The sequence below is a fragment of the Phoenix dactylifera genome, unplaced genomic scaffold (assembly GCF_009389715.1).
Source record: "Phoenix dactylifera cultivar Barhee BC4 unplaced genomic scaffold, palm_55x_up_171113_PBpolish2nd_filt_p 001476F, whole genome shotgun sequence".
In the NCBI taxonomy this organism is placed as follows: Eukaryota; Viridiplantae; Streptophyta; class Magnoliopsida; order Arecales; family Arecaceae; genus Phoenix; species Phoenix dactylifera.
In genome coordinates, this window is record NW_024068790.1 from 82243 (window position 1) to 97900 (window position 15658).

Consider the following 15658-nt stretch of genomic DNA (forward strand, 5'->3'; position numbering starts at 1 on the left):
CCAACATATCTATATTATTTTTCTTCCCTCGTGTGAAAGCTGTTGTGATTGAGCAATACTTTATCGCCTCCTTTGTTTTGGTTTACCTTCTTCTTTTTCCTTAGTAAACGCCTTCTTTTTTCAGAGCCTACAAATGAGATAGTGAAAGAATATGGACGAGTTTGTTTAGCTTCAAAATAAAATTATCAAAAGCAGGTTTCTTTTAATATTGGACTTTTAAGTCTAATAATACAATAATAAAGCAAAAAGAATCGACATGGTATGATCCATAATAAGGACTGCTACAATATTATATATGGTGATTTTAGAACCTTCGTGTTGTATATATATATATTTGAGATACACGTCCAATTGCTAATAGTTATTTAATTATTATTTCATTGTATTGGCTATTATATAATTAATTAACTAATGGCTAAATTATGAACTATTTCTATATTCAAAAAGAATCAAACCCGCCACAATATGTACAATTAACTTTGAAATTGTGAAAAGTAAAAGAGATATATAGCTCAGATGTTTGGTATTCGTTTCATCTCTTCAAGTCTGAGGTCTCAGGTATAACTTGGTTGATGTTAAATAATCAGTATATTCTCGAATTTACAACAACAAAATCAACTGATGAACAAAATCAAGGTTATCATAAAATATATTATAGATGTGTTATGAAAAAGGCTATGTTTGCTTTAGCCACAAATAAAATGGGATACTATTTTATAAAAAGCCAAACATAGTTCAAATTTGTCAATTTGAAATTTTATTATATTCCTTTTTAAACTATTGTAAACAAACTAGAAACATCATGCATGATGCTCATTGTTTAGAGATATAGCTTCAAATGTGGAATTTTATGCAAATGAATGTTTGTTTTTAATTATAGAATAAAATCTATAAGTATAAAATGGGATACTATTTTATAAAAAAGATAAACCTAGTTAAAATTTGTCAATTTGAATCTTATTATGTTCCTTGTTTAAACTATTGTAAACAAAACTAGAAAACATCATGCATGATGAAAATCATTTAGAGATATAGGTTCAAATGCATGACGTTATGTAAATGAAGGTTTGCTTTTAATTATTGAACATATGAGCTAGGGTTATGATTTCCATGTTCCAAAGGAAGCTAATCAAGTTGTTGGCTAGTTTTTTCCATGTCAATATAAATGATCAGATTATGATAATGAGAAGAAAATGTCAACCTACAGTGGCTTACTGCCATGGAAACATAATCTATATACTATATTAGCACATAGCATATGTTAACACCCATCCTTCTCCATGAAAAAAAAAGAATAAGAAAATGCTAGGATCCTTATTTGATTAAACATAAATGACAACAAGATTAGTCCTTCCAATAATAATTTGAAAGATCTTATCTTTGAATCTATACACTAACCATTGCATGATAGAAGATGAATACCATATATATATTGTTGAACACTGATAAATCTATATTCTATGTTTAACTGGTTATGATGCATGTGCGACAAACAACTATGGTTACATATTTTAGATATAGAGCAAACCTTTTTTTTTTAAGTGAAACATGGATATGGTGTAATATAGCTCCTCATGAAATTGTCTATGATTTATTTGGTACATTATAGTATTAATCTAGGTAAGTTTAAATTTTGTTATGACTAGTTAACATATAACCAGCAAGAGCTTCAGCTATCTTCATGAAGTGAATGAAGTAAGAACAACAAAGCCATCATTTTCAGAACCAAATGGTTAAGGTAGAGGATAAGAGGTACAAAGATTATTAGTCGTAGATGGTAATCACTAATACTAAATTATTCAAATAGATACAGAAATGTTGTTAAAATAGGATTTCTTATAGAACATTATTTGCTCCCCCACATGGTGGGGGTTTATTTTCATAATTTGTCAGCTGCACTACCTTTTTTGGAATATATACTCACTTGTTTTTGCCCCAACAGAAAGATTGAACTAACTGGGGGGGTGTACTGTTAAGAAATAGAGGTGCTCAAATCCAACCCTCTCATGGTAACCTAGTCTTTTGACCTATTGCTTGAATGCAAGCTTGTGTTTAGACTGGTTCCAAAAGTAGACCCGAAGGAGAAATGGATTAGGCCCATATTAAACATTCTATATTTTTGGTTGAAAATAGTTGAAAAGGCCCCAAACATTCTGAAATGTTCTCTTGGGAAAATTGAGGTGCTTAAACTAAAAAATTTAACTTAATTGGATCAAGCCAGTATTAGACATTCAAAAAAGTTTTCTTTTTAGGAATATAGAGGTGCTTAAATAAAAAATAAATTTTAATGTTTGAAAATATTTTTTCTGGAAAAATAAAGGTTGTAAAAAATTTAAATTGATACTTAAATTAAGTGGCCCATGCAGGTCTCGAACCTGCGACCTTCGCGTTATTAGCACGACGCTCTAACCAACTGAGCAAAGGCCAAGTTGGCTTGCCTTTTTTTATTATTATTCTTAACCTAATTATCTAAATTTACGGTTTATACTATAATTTTACTTTACCCCTTTTTCTTTAAGACAAGCAAACTTATTTCTAGCAAACTTCTTTCCTTTATATTTCATTATATTCCCTAAAACTACCTCCTACTTCCACGTCTCAAATTCTCTTCCCTTTCTTTTTCAATGACACAAGTTACATCTTTTCTCTCGGAGTTGTGCATTAAAGATAGGGTTGAAAATAAATTGGTTATAGTTAAAATATTAGTTAGATGAAAATTTTATATCCATATTTATTTTAAATAGATATGGATATAAACTAGATACTAAATATATTAATATAAATACAAATATAACTTAGATAGTTAAACTTTGTTCATTTATACCAAAGATATCACCAAGTAGAAGGTAAATTAGATCAATAACATATTAGTACAATTACTTATTTTTTTTAAAAGCTTACAAGTACTATATAATAGAATTATAACTGAAGAAAAATATTTAAGTATGGATTGTATAATTGTCTATCTATATTTGTATCTATTTTTTTTTAGATATATGAATATACATATGCATAGTAGTCATATGATCAAATTTGTACCTACATTCAGATATAGATTCTCATACGAGAATATACTAGGATAGATATTATTTAGTGTACTTTTGCCTCTAAACAAGGTGCTTCTCCTTAGAATTAGGTCTTCATCAATTTAATTTTCCCTCAAACTAGCATCCTTGAGCCTTCACTATCAAGCTGTAGGTCTAACCTCTTAGTACTTGGTGCATTGCCTTAAGTTTTCTTTTCCATTTCACCACAAAGTCTATTTAGACATACAAGAGACAACAACACCTTTAATATATGGCAGCTTCCACTCGATGCAATATCCAGTTGAATTTTAGTTATGACAATACCACTTCTAGCCCTTTAAGCAAAAGGTTAGAGATTTGATTCTAGGTGGTATCAAACTCCACTTCAAATTTCAATCAGTAAAGCATTAATTCTATGAGCTATGGCGTTTTTTTTTTTCTCTTTTTTCTTTCTTCATGTTTAGCTGTATTTATTTGTAATTGAGCTGATCCACCAGTTTGGCGGTAGATCTAGTCCAATTAATAATTTTTTCACTAGATAATCTTTTCCATAATTGGTTCTTGCTTTACTTTTTTTTAATATTTCCGATAACCTTTGGCTCCGATTATCCAGATGGTAGAGATACGTTAAGGTGGAACCCAGGAATGTGACTGCTTGTCATTGTCGATTCGCCGAATCGTGCGTGGCCGTCTTCGCCTTCCGTCTTCGTCCCACGGCCGTCGTCGCATTCCTTTTGTTCCGTCGGGCTATGGCTCGCGTCCGCGCAGGAATACCGTGCGAGCCGGTTGTTTAAACCGCGGTACGAGGGGCACCGTTTCCCCTCGCTTTCCTTTTAAAATGGCCCAAAACCGAACAAAGATCCTACTCTTCGCTCGCCCACCCTCTGAAAACCCCCTCATCTGATGGCTCTCTCCGTGCCGCCCGCCACGCAAAACCCTCCCAAAACTCTCCCGAAGACCCCCTTTCTCCCCTCCTTCTCTCGCTCCCGTCGCCTCTCCATCGCGCGCCCCTCTCGCCCCCCTGCTTCCAACCTCGCGGTCGGCTTGAAGACCCAAATCCGCTCCGCTCACGACACCTCCCTTCTCTCCGCCGACGCCTGCCACCGGGACGACGTCCTCCGTGCCGCCCGGGGCGCCCTCTCCAACTGCCTCTCAGAGACCCACCTCGATCGCACGGTTCCGGGCCTCACGGCCAAGGCCAGGGGCAAGGTGAGGCGGTCTTCCTTGGTTTTCTCATAATTCTTCTCTTATCACTGGCGTCTTTCTCAGAGCCGATGGGTTTCTGTAGGTGAGAGACATTTATGATGGTGGTGACTATCTGGTTCTGGTCACCACCGACCGGCAGAGTGCTTTTGATCGGGTTCTCGCTTCCATCCCTTTTAAAGGCCAGGTCTTTCTTCTCTCCTTTTCTATCTTTCACATTGTTTCTACTGTTTTCAGTTTGAACTTAAAATCCCTTCTTTGACTGATTGATCTAACATTTTGATCCTTTCCATGCTTATTGATCGATTTCATTTTGAAAATTGACTTCTTTCATTCCCTCGGGTTCAAATGCATTATTTATTTGAGGTTGGTCCTGTAGGAATCCTGAAAAAATAATTTCTTACAAATTTGTGATTGAATTTAAGGTCATCTAAGAATTGAGTCAAAGATCTTAATTTTCTTTGCTCTTGTTCATTTGCTGAACAAAACTTCATATGTATGTTTGGATATTATATTGCCTGGTTATCTGTTTTGACTGGTCTGAGGAAGGAAGAAAATAATGTCTTTTGCAACTCAGATGTTTCTGGTGAAGATGTATCTTCAATATACGTAGACTGTTAGAAATGCTGAAACATCATAACCACGGGGATGAATAAGACAACTATGATGAAGAAACTTGGGGCAGTCAGCTGAGAAGAAAACTGCATTGGTTCAATGCAAGGGCAGAGAAAGAAGTTTCTAGTGTTAATCCTAATGCAAGAACAGAAGAGGGATTGTGCTGGTTGAGCCATGAAGAGCTCACAATGTCATTTGAATTGGAGCATATTTGTGCAAGTGAAGCATTATGTGATGTGTTCTGAGGAACCACATATCTAGGTGTGACTATGGTAGTGGAAGGCTTTAATTTCATTGGAGTACAATTCTTGATGGGGTAATTTCTCTTGGAGTGAAGGTTTTAATTTTTGGCAGGACAGCAAGTGTCCAGGCCACCCTGTCCCATTTATGTGAGAAAATGGGACTAGGTTGGGGGGAACTCCTTGGAACCTATCATGGAGAAAGAAGAAGAAAGATAAAAGGAAGAAAGGAAAAAAAGAAGAAGAAAATAAAAAAGGAAAGGAAGGAAAGAAGAAGAAAAAGAAAAGAAATAAAGGAAGGGAGAAGAAAAGAAAGAAAGAAAGAAAGGAAAGAAAGAAAGGGAGGAAAGAAAGAAAGGAAGGAAGAAAAGAAAGAAAGAAAGGAAGGAAAAAAAGAGGAAGAAAACAAAGAAAAAGAAAAATAAATGAATAAAGGAAAAAAAAAGAAAGAAGGGGAGAGAGATGGAAGGTATCTATTGGGATGTTCGATTGGGATGGCTACTAGGATAGGGCGGGACAAAGGGGCATCCTGTTTCATGGAGAAACCGAGACATCCTCATCCCATGGAATTTAAATCCTTGCTTGGGTCTCTTGGAAGTTGGGATATCATGGTCACGAAGAATGATTAGGCATGAGCTCTACTAATGTTGCGAGACTAATGATGGGAAGAGCTAATTTTACTTTTGGCTTAGTTTATATATTATATACGATATTGGCAGGAGTATATTGAGTTAAATTTTTACAAGCTTACCTTTGAAAGGGTAAACAATCTTTTAGGTAGCAACATGTGTGTCTCTTCTAGAATTTTGAGGAGAAAGTTGATGTGAAGTCATTTTATGGCTGATGACTTTCATTGGAGTAAACTTATAGGCAATCCTTCAATGACAAGCAGTGACTATGTTCTTTTTATGGTGGATAGTGGGTTACATTTTCTGATTATTCACCATATTGGTCCTCATATACCAACTTTTACATAGATTTCTATTCCATTGAACAATAATGGGAAGAAATAGGATATGGCTTTTAGCAAATGCAGCCAAAGCACATGAAATTGGAAGAAACTACTAAGGATAGTGGTAAGAATATGGTGCTTATACTTTTAAAAGATGTGGCTTGTGCACTCAAGGTTGGAAGGGGCTATTAAGGAATAACTGTGGGCAACTTTAGAGGATGGTAGTCTGTAATCTGCCCTAAATTCTTCTAGTATATAGGCAAAAAGTAATGCACATTCAGTAACCAAAAAAAATCTAATTAGGTTAGAGCAATCAACAACAAAATGGCATCGTGATTTTTGGTAAAGGATGAGGTACCAAACAAAAAATAAACCACACCAAATTAGGAAAATGCAATGGGAACTATAAATAGACTATAAGAATAAGAAAATTGTGAACAATTGAAATATATAATTGAAAATATAAAACAGGAAGATGATTAAAAATAAAATAAAAATTCTGAGTAAAAATATTTCATAAAATACATTGTAGGAAAACAAAAACTTTATATGTAAACTTGATATATGATACCAAAAACCAAATATAAGTGAAAAAAACCAAAACATCTTCCATACACAAAAAGTCCAAAACATATTTCCTATTGGTAATGTAATGCCCATTAAAATTAAAAGTATAAATATATAATTATATTTTAAATAAAAATATATAGTTTTTTTTAAAATAAAAGTGATTTTCATAAAAGAAAACATAAATCTTGTAAAAAAATAAAAACGAGATTAACTTATTAAAAAATCATTTAATAAAATAATTAGAACAAAATTTATAATAGAATAGAGAACTTTAGATATAAAATTGACTATATGAAATCAAAATTAGATATAACTGGAGAAAACCTGTTTCCTATCCGATGGTGCAATGCACTTTAGAAATAAAAAAAATATGAATCTGATTTTTTAAAAAAATAGCAGAAGAATGATTTTCGTAAAGAAAAAGGGTAAAACTTGTAGAAGTTTAGAGAACACTAAATAATAAATTATAGAAATTCAAATACTTTGATTTGGTCAAGACTTTTTTTATTAATTAGATTTAGGGAAGTCTAGTGGAGGGAGAACTTAGGGAATTGGTTGAGTAGAGAAAATTCAGAGAGAGTGGGAGAAATAATGTTTATGCTTTAAGATCTACTTAGGAATTCTGTACTTAGGATTTTGTTTCCAGAAGTACCAATATTTGTTCTTATGATATAACAGTTTTAAGTGTTATCTTGTTAATATTCTATCTAATGGAAAATATGAAAGGCCCAAAGCTGCCCCATTACTCCTTCTGATATAGTATAGGTCCATAAAAGTCTCTGAGGAAAAATCTAGATTGTAGGGAGACAATGTTGAGAGAAATTAAAACCTTAATTCTATTCCATATGATATCTAAACCAATGTCTCAGGAGTTGGAGTTGGAGAAGAAATTTAGAACTCTTGACCAGACAAATCGATTAGTCTTGAAGAGTAAAGTTTAAGATTTATTAATTTTTTATAACACTAAAGGTATACTTCAAAAGGCATCAAAATCATGCATGCCAAAAGAAAGGAAATAAAAGCAATGGGTACTGTATAAGGCTTGGTACTGAAATTTGGTAGAATTCTTACCTTGCACTCTGCACATGTTCACAAATTTTGAAGCATATATGTTAACAAGTAGTGTTTTAATGTTCATGCAAGCCAGGAAGTGAATAATATGTATTTCTTTTATCATAATTAAAATCCACATTTTATTTCAAAAAAAATGATCATGCAAAATATATAGAAATCTCCTTGCTTCTCTTTAATTGATACTGAAAATTTCATTTCAATACTCGAATTTAGTGTGGTATGCCTCTCACTAATGGTGCAATGTAGGGTGCAAGAGGTGTGCATCACATAAATCTTTATATATGATGGATATGACACACTTTATATAACTCGAGCCATGACCTCAAGGTGTCATTTAAGAGTCTCACCTAGAGATATGAGGCAATGCAAGCATGAGAAACAATGAGATTCATGAACTTGATTGATCTAAGAAGTGATAGTTATCCAAAGGAGGAAAAATATCAAGATTGACTTCAGTAAAAAGATGAAGGACAATTAATTATAATAAGTACATGGAAAAGGTCAGAGTCCTACTCACAAAATTGAGGTGAGGGCAACATGACTTAATGTTGCTAGTACTTCTTATTATTGATGAATGATTGTGCTACCAAACTCTCAGAAAATCATAGTAAAATGACTCGTTTTTAGAACATGGTAAGCTAAAAGAAAACTTGCATCCAATCTTCCAGTTGGCTTGAAAGCCGGCCCGGCCCTTGTTGAACAGATAGCACCAAGAAAGGCAGTGTCGGTAGCAACATCTGTATCGGTTGGCTAACAAGATGGTACAATATGCCCTCGTGCCGCGTCGTCCCAACGTGAACCAATAGGCAAAACCAAAAGCGAGGGGAGAGGGAGGAGAGAGAGAGAGAGAGGGAGGGAGGGAGGAGGGAGGGAGAGGGAGAGGGCGGTGACCGGAATAGAGGCAAGGGAGAGAGGAGAGAGGGCTTTCGAAACCCTCTTGAGACCCCTCTCTCCTTCGTGTGTCGGAATAGGGGTGGAGCCCTTGTTTCGAAATGAGATAGGGGCTTCCACCCCTTTTTATATATTTTTTTGAATTTTTTAAGTGAATTTGGCAGCCACTGCTGACATCATGCGGCCAACTTCACTTAGAAAACTTCAAAAAAGAGAAAATAATCAGTGAAGTCAACAGTGGCGGCTAACTTCACTTGAAAAATTCAAAAAAATAAAAAGGGGCAGAAGCTCCTGTTTCGTTTCAAAACAGGGGCTCTACCCCTGTTCCGACACATGGAGGAGATAGAGCTTTGAAAGCCCTCTCTCCCCCTCCCTTGCCCTTGTTCCGGCCATTGCCAGCCACTCTCTCTCGCCCCCTCTCTTTTGCCCCTCTCTCTCTTCCTCTCTTTCCTGCTCCCCTTCCGTTGATTTCTTGATCTGAAGGCTGGATTCGTCTCGGTCCCTGCCGGTATGGTTCAGTACGCCCCGAATTGGGTGGTTTGGGACGATTCTGCCGTTGTTGGACGAATCATTTCCTATGAGCCATGTGAAGTGGAACCACCTCTATTCTTTAGGTGTCTTGCAAACAGTAGAGTTTGACGTTAATTTGTGGTTTTCATGAATCGAACCCTTGTAATCAGAAATTCAATTGCCCTTTCACTTTAAATATAGTAATTTGAGTAACAGTGGAAGGAGTGCCAAAGTCAATTGTAGTATAAAGCTGCCGGCCTTATAGTAATGTGGAGAGGCATAATCAGTGGAATTTGGTTCCCTTATTTTTCAAGAATTTTTTTTTTTTTTGGCCTTCTACTTCTTATGGGGAAGGAAAATCCTTCTGAATGTTAGTACAGAAGGCTTCAATTCACTATGTTGGATGATGCTATCTTGAATACTGACAAAAGAAATATGGAGCAAATAGGCTGCTAATTTTGAATTATACTATAAAAAGCATTTGACTTAGATGGTTTGCTCTAATTCTTTATTATGAATTTGGGCATACCGTGAAAGATGATTACTGGAGCAGCTTTAGAAGTATCATAATTATAGTCTGTTAATGACAACAGTGCTTGCTTTATTTCTATTGTATATAAAGCTCGCTTGCCAAGTCCAAGCTAATCATGTAATTGGATCAGCTGTGTGGACCTTCATCATCATGTTTTAGTGGGAGTTGTGCAAATTAGAGTTCAAGGGTTTATGAAATCAGGTCTTTTGGAAGCAAATTAATAAGAAACATGGTTTCTAGGTTTTCTTTTGTTAGGATTCCTTTTTTTCTTTTTATACAGCAATATTTTCTTTTTATCCTTAAATAGTTCTAGTGTTGGAAGTCCATCAGGAGTTTCCATTTTGATTTAGGATTCAAAAATCTACTTGGACTGGCTCTCATGATTCTTAAAAAAATGAGGTTAAATTTGGGCATAAGGTTGATTTTGGGATTTCTTCTGCTAAAATTACTACAAGTTAAATAAGAAAACAAGATGGATAATTATGATTGGATTTATCATTCATATAATAAAGTTAAATAATATTGCGACTATTGCTATTGTTTATAGCAAAATTTGAATGCTGGAAGATTGCACAACAATAGCAGCCTGGCTTCTTTAACAGTGTAAACACACAAAATGATGCCGACAACGTTTAAGGTTGTTTTGTGATGGTTAAAAAAAGAAACGCAGTGCAAAAAGGGGTCAGTTTGGAGGCAGTTTCCTGTATATTGTTCTGCTTTTTTGGTTTTTTGGGGGCTTAGATCTGATTTCAGGTATTTAGATTGGTTATTTGTTTTTACTTGGTACTAATTGATGAAGGGCTAGATTAGAAGTTGAGTGAACATATTGCAGAACCGTTAACTTTTATGGTTCAATGCTAATTAAGAGGAAATTTTGAAGTGCTGGCTACATGATGGGACCTCCCCAACTTATATATGCATATATGCTTATATATACATACATATGTATGTATATTTGTATGTATGTTTATATGTATATGTATAGTTTGGTGGGTTTGCTCTTTTTTCATTTCCTTCTGGGTTTTACTCCAATCTTGGGCCATGAAAATGCCCCTACTTTCTGATTTTCTGCTGATACACAGAAAATTTCTATCCCTTTTCTCAAGATTTGAAAATCAAATTAGTTTTGTAACAATTGTATCTTGATCTAAAACATAGATCTTATAACAGTAAACACTTCCATGTACAAATCCTTTTCATGTCAATTGGAAGGAATGAAAATTTCAACCTTGATTAAACAGCAATAAGACACTATCCCCTACTTTCTGATTTTCTGCTGGTATATGGAAAATTTCTAATCCTTTTTCTCAAGATTTGAAAATCAAATCAATTTGTAAAACTTGTAGCTTGGTCCCTGAAATAACAGTAAACACTTCCATGTATGAATCCCCTTGCATGTCAATGGAAAAGGAAGAAAATTTTCAACCTTGTTAAAACTGGCATAAAACATTATATTAAAAATTCCCAATAAATTACCCTATACCTAAGAGGAAAAAGAAACTCTTCACGAAGAGTCCTTGCCAGCAAATAGTCCATTAGTTTTATTGTAGGAAATGATTGGCATGAATAATGGCAGGAAACGGTTGCCTTATGCCCAAAATGCCCTTGCCACAGAAATTAACACAAAAGATCTTTCCTTGTTGAAACATTTAGAAGAAGAAAGAAAACTATTATGTGGGTCTACACAAAGCAGAATTGATGCTTAACTCTTCTCAACCAACCAAACATTCTATGATTGTTCTACCTCTATTGTTAGAAATAATTTCCGTAATCCTTCCTGACTGCTTGTTGTTCTTTCCGTTCCCTTAATTTTGCTTTGATCTGTAAAAGCCTAAGCTTAGCCTAAATCATATTTTTTTTACCCAAACATCTTCAATTTAATCATCTTACATGAGGAAAATGGTGTCATTCTTTTTTTTTTTGTTTTTCCCGTTGCCCAAAATGACATCTTCTGCTTGCATTTAAATTCATTCTGGCAGTAATTGGTGCATTTCTGAGCTTTTGTAAATTCAGATGAATCTTCATTGGTATCCTTAAATTCTTATTCTATGAATTGTAACTTGAGTCTAGCTAGAAAGTGTAAAAATATGCTAAGACATTGCCAATGATAAGTGTTTTAATTTTGGAATTAAAGATTCGTCCATTATTTTTTCAGCAATCTGTGTTTTTGGCATATGTTATCAGTGGCTTTAACTTTCAGGTTCTTAATGAGGCAAGTCTATGGTGGTTCAGTAAGACCTCGACATATTACCCCAAATGCAGTGGTTCTACTCCTGATAAAAATGTTACAATTGCAAAAAAATGCACAGTTTTCCCAGTTGAATTTGTTGGTGAGACACTACTTGTTATTCTGTGCTCCATTTGACACTCATGTATTTGACTTCTCTTTGATCTTGTGAAGGTGGATTATGAATGTTATATGCATGGAATAGCATCTTATAAAGAAGCAAGATAAAGTCAATAGCCTGAATTTTTCAATACAATATCATGATGACCATTAAGTTACTTGCCATCAAGTTGGGGTCCAAGTTCAAAGGTAAAGAGTGACGGTAGAAACAAGTTTGGGAAACTTAGATGGAAGATAAGATATGAAAGTCTGCCATGTAGGAGATGTAGCCCTTAATAGGAGTAATTGGCCAAGTACACCATGGAACAAGCCAAATTGATTATGATCATGGTTAGGACCTTTGTTTCAAATCCACAAAAACTAGCTGTGAAGTCATCATTTCATTAAGGAAGTGTCATTTATCCACATAGATTTGTGCAAATTCTCAACAATAATATTTTGTTGTCTATCCATTTCTTTTTTGAGGAATGAAATTGCAAATTTTCTTAAACTATATGGTCACCTGATTTGTCTATGGTCATTAGGGTCATGAGGCTTCTTCACTACATATTTATAGTTATGGCATATGTTACTATGAAAGACTGACTTGTGGGTATAAATTAGTAACCTAAACCCCAAGTTACTTATGCAAATATCACTGGACAGGGAAATCACACAGAAGTTATCAATATTGAGCAATATGTTTAGTCCTTTTGTCTTTTTTGTGTTTTTTCCTAAAATTTTAAATAATCGACATTCTATTTCTCATTCCTTGTATTTTTTGGTTACTCTTGTACCATAACTAACATTAGATAAACTGGTGTATGCCTGCAGTAAGAGGTTTTGTATCTGGCAGCACTGGACACATCACTGTGGACAGTTTATAGCAAAGGAGTAAGGAATTATGTGGCATTGTCCTTCCTGAAGGTTTGTTGAACTGAGTTTACATATATATTGTGAGCTTCATATTTATAGCTATATTGAACTAAAGCTTATTCTCTTTTGATAATGCAGGTATGGTAAAGAATCAAAGCTACCTGCAAATATACTTACACCTACACAAAAGCGGTGATCACGATGTTCCTGTGTCTCCTGATGAGGTTTGATTTGGTTGTTGTTTCATATATTTCAAGTAAACTGACTTGCATAACATAATGTCTGAATTTTGGGTTTTTTTGAATTCAATCCCTTTCATTATATGTTATTTTCTTATTAAACTGTTCTTTCGAATATTTGCAAATAAATGCCACCTTATTTTAGGAATTCTCTTTGGGACGAACTTAAGTTTCCATCAGCTGCTAGACATCAAGAATAACTTATCAAGTTAAAATATCAAAAATACCCTTAATGTAATCTGTCATCACCAGTATCTACACTAACCACTTCTATAACCTACCTTACTGCTTCTGACTCAGCTTGCTTCCTCCTTTAGAGCTAATGCCTGCTGATTTCATTCGTGCTTGTGCTGCGCTGGTAGAGTTGAGCTCCTAGTCACCATGCTTTTGGGGCTGGGCTTCTCATGGTAGCAATCATTAGGTCAACCTCCGCACCACAAGCTATTTTGGACTCGAATCCCAAACCTCAAGTGTGGCTGGCCTCCCTATTGTGACCACTTTAAAAATAAGATCCTTCCATGTTAGTTTCTATGGTTGCGCTCTTTGCCACCATCCTCACCAAGTTAGGCTCCTATTGCTACCACAATGTTGTTTTTCTCCTAAATGTTGCTGCCACTTCCTTTGATAGGGCTGCTTCTTACTGCTGCCGTTGTTAAGGTTAACCACCATGTTGCCTTCATCATCGGGTTCAAGGCTCGCCGCAACCACCATAGACATTTTGCTTCTTATTATCATCATTGTTAAAACAGTGCTTCCTGCTGTCACCATTATTGAGTCGTGCTCCTTACTGTTGTTGTCATTAAGGTCGAGCTCCTTGATCTTCTTGACTTCTTCATCCCTGTTATCCTTGGAAGCTTGCTTAGTCTCACTGTCATGAGAACTGAGGTCCAAATCATGTAAACAACTTATTCCTCTGAATTGTGTATAGTTTTGTACATAATGCTATGGTGAAAATGGATTGGATAATTCGAGTTTACCTGGATATGGGTATCAATGTTTAGCATCAGACTAATAGTTGTACCTGTATTTGTGTCCATCAAATAAGAGCAGATAAAAGATTGCATATACAAAAATATCCAACTAGTTATCTGAATCCATTTTCAGACTTATGTTGGCTAATAAGTTGTAACTGTCATATGTTTTCAACTTTACTTCATATGGTGATATCTCTAAGTTAGTGGGTTGCATTTTCGAATCCCTATTAATCCGCCTTTTAACCTTAAGTTTGTAGCTCTAAATAGTTACTTGATCCATTAAATAGGTTTGTGATTAAGTGGATGCAGTTATTTGTTATTCTTTCGTGCAATAATTTTTGTAGAATAGGGAAATTTTTATACATCAACCTGCCTTTTGTTGGTTTTTAAGAGACTTCCTATATTTTCCATCTTTACAGATTAACCAAGCCTTAATGAGAGTGATTTCTTCTGACATCCTTCTGTTAGTATATAGGTCGCCATAAGCAGAAGTCAGAGGTTTTCTGAGAATTTATAAATGACATATTTGCCTTTATAAGTGGAATATTTTTTTCTTCTATGCTCTGTTTTTACTTTTGATCCAATATCATCCCCCTCTTGATTTCCTTACTGTTTAGTCCATGGTTGAACTGTTTCCATCCCTTCATCATCTTTCCTTACCAAGAGATGGAGAGAACTTGACAAGTATCAAGGAATGTTGGCAAGGGAATGTCTCCCTAGTGCTTGCAAGCCTCTTGTAACTCTAACTTGCTGGCAGCCTTGTTAAAGTGGACCGATGGGGTAATCTTAGCATGAAGCATTATATGATTGGCTTCTAGGTTAATAGAATTTGCGCGGAAGAAGTTAAGAGGACTGTTGATCTCCAAAACCCCATAATTCTGTGCAAACAAGAGAAGGGCACGCAAGTTCTAGGTTCCCTAAAGAGCAATCAGTACAATCTAAGCAGTAAAACAACAAAGAAGTATTATTATAGCCAATCAGCATGAACAATCTGATCTTTTATAGCAAATTTCTAGGTCCTAAGTGGGGATCCAAATCCTCTAGATTCCAAGCAGATGTTTCCCCGAGTAGACTATGAACTAAAAATTAGAAGTACAAAGGTAAAGAGATGGAAAAACTTAAAAGAAGGAAGACGCAGTGCAGTTATGTAGGAATACCTTAAGAGATTTATGATGGATTTTGTGGCTCTTTGGTCTCTTTTCCCAGCTTTGCCACCTTTGCTACCAATGACATTTATACAATCACGTACCATCAGTTAGGTACTATCTATTTCATCTGTTGCATCACCCCTATCAGACCCCAAAGCCTCCCCTAGCCTTGTTGGTGCTGATATCAGCTCCATCTTCTCATCCTTGTTAGAAGACCTATGCCATGGCCTCCCTCTTCATGAAGCACCCCAAGATCCTTCCTCCATCAATTGGGATTTCCATATCTCCCACCATGAATTTGTCCATGTTGTGACATCAATAATAGTTGCCACTAGCTTGTTTTGCAACACCCTCATTGGCCTTGTTTTGAATCTTCCCAATGCAACCATTGTTTGCAGCCAGGATTTACCAAACCTATGTGCCTTGTTGGGCAAATGGGTACTATAGAAGGTTTTTAAACCATTGGAATAGGATTGAACTATA

General features: G+C 35.2%; 1 non-coding gene and 1 pseudogene across 1 annotated transcript; one reads left to right on the forward strand and one right to left on the reverse strand.

Moving 5' to 3' along the window:
- Window positions 1-2354: 2354 nt before the first annotated feature.
- Window positions 2355-2426, reverse strand: TRNAI-AAU. The gene has a single exon. It is a non-coding gene; the product is annotated as a tRNA-Ile (tRNA).
- A 1291-nt stretch (window positions 2427-3717) lies between these two features.
- Window positions 3718-13044, forward strand: LOC120108671 (annotated as a pseudogene).
- The last annotated feature ends 2614 nt before the right edge of the window (window positions 13045-15658 follow it).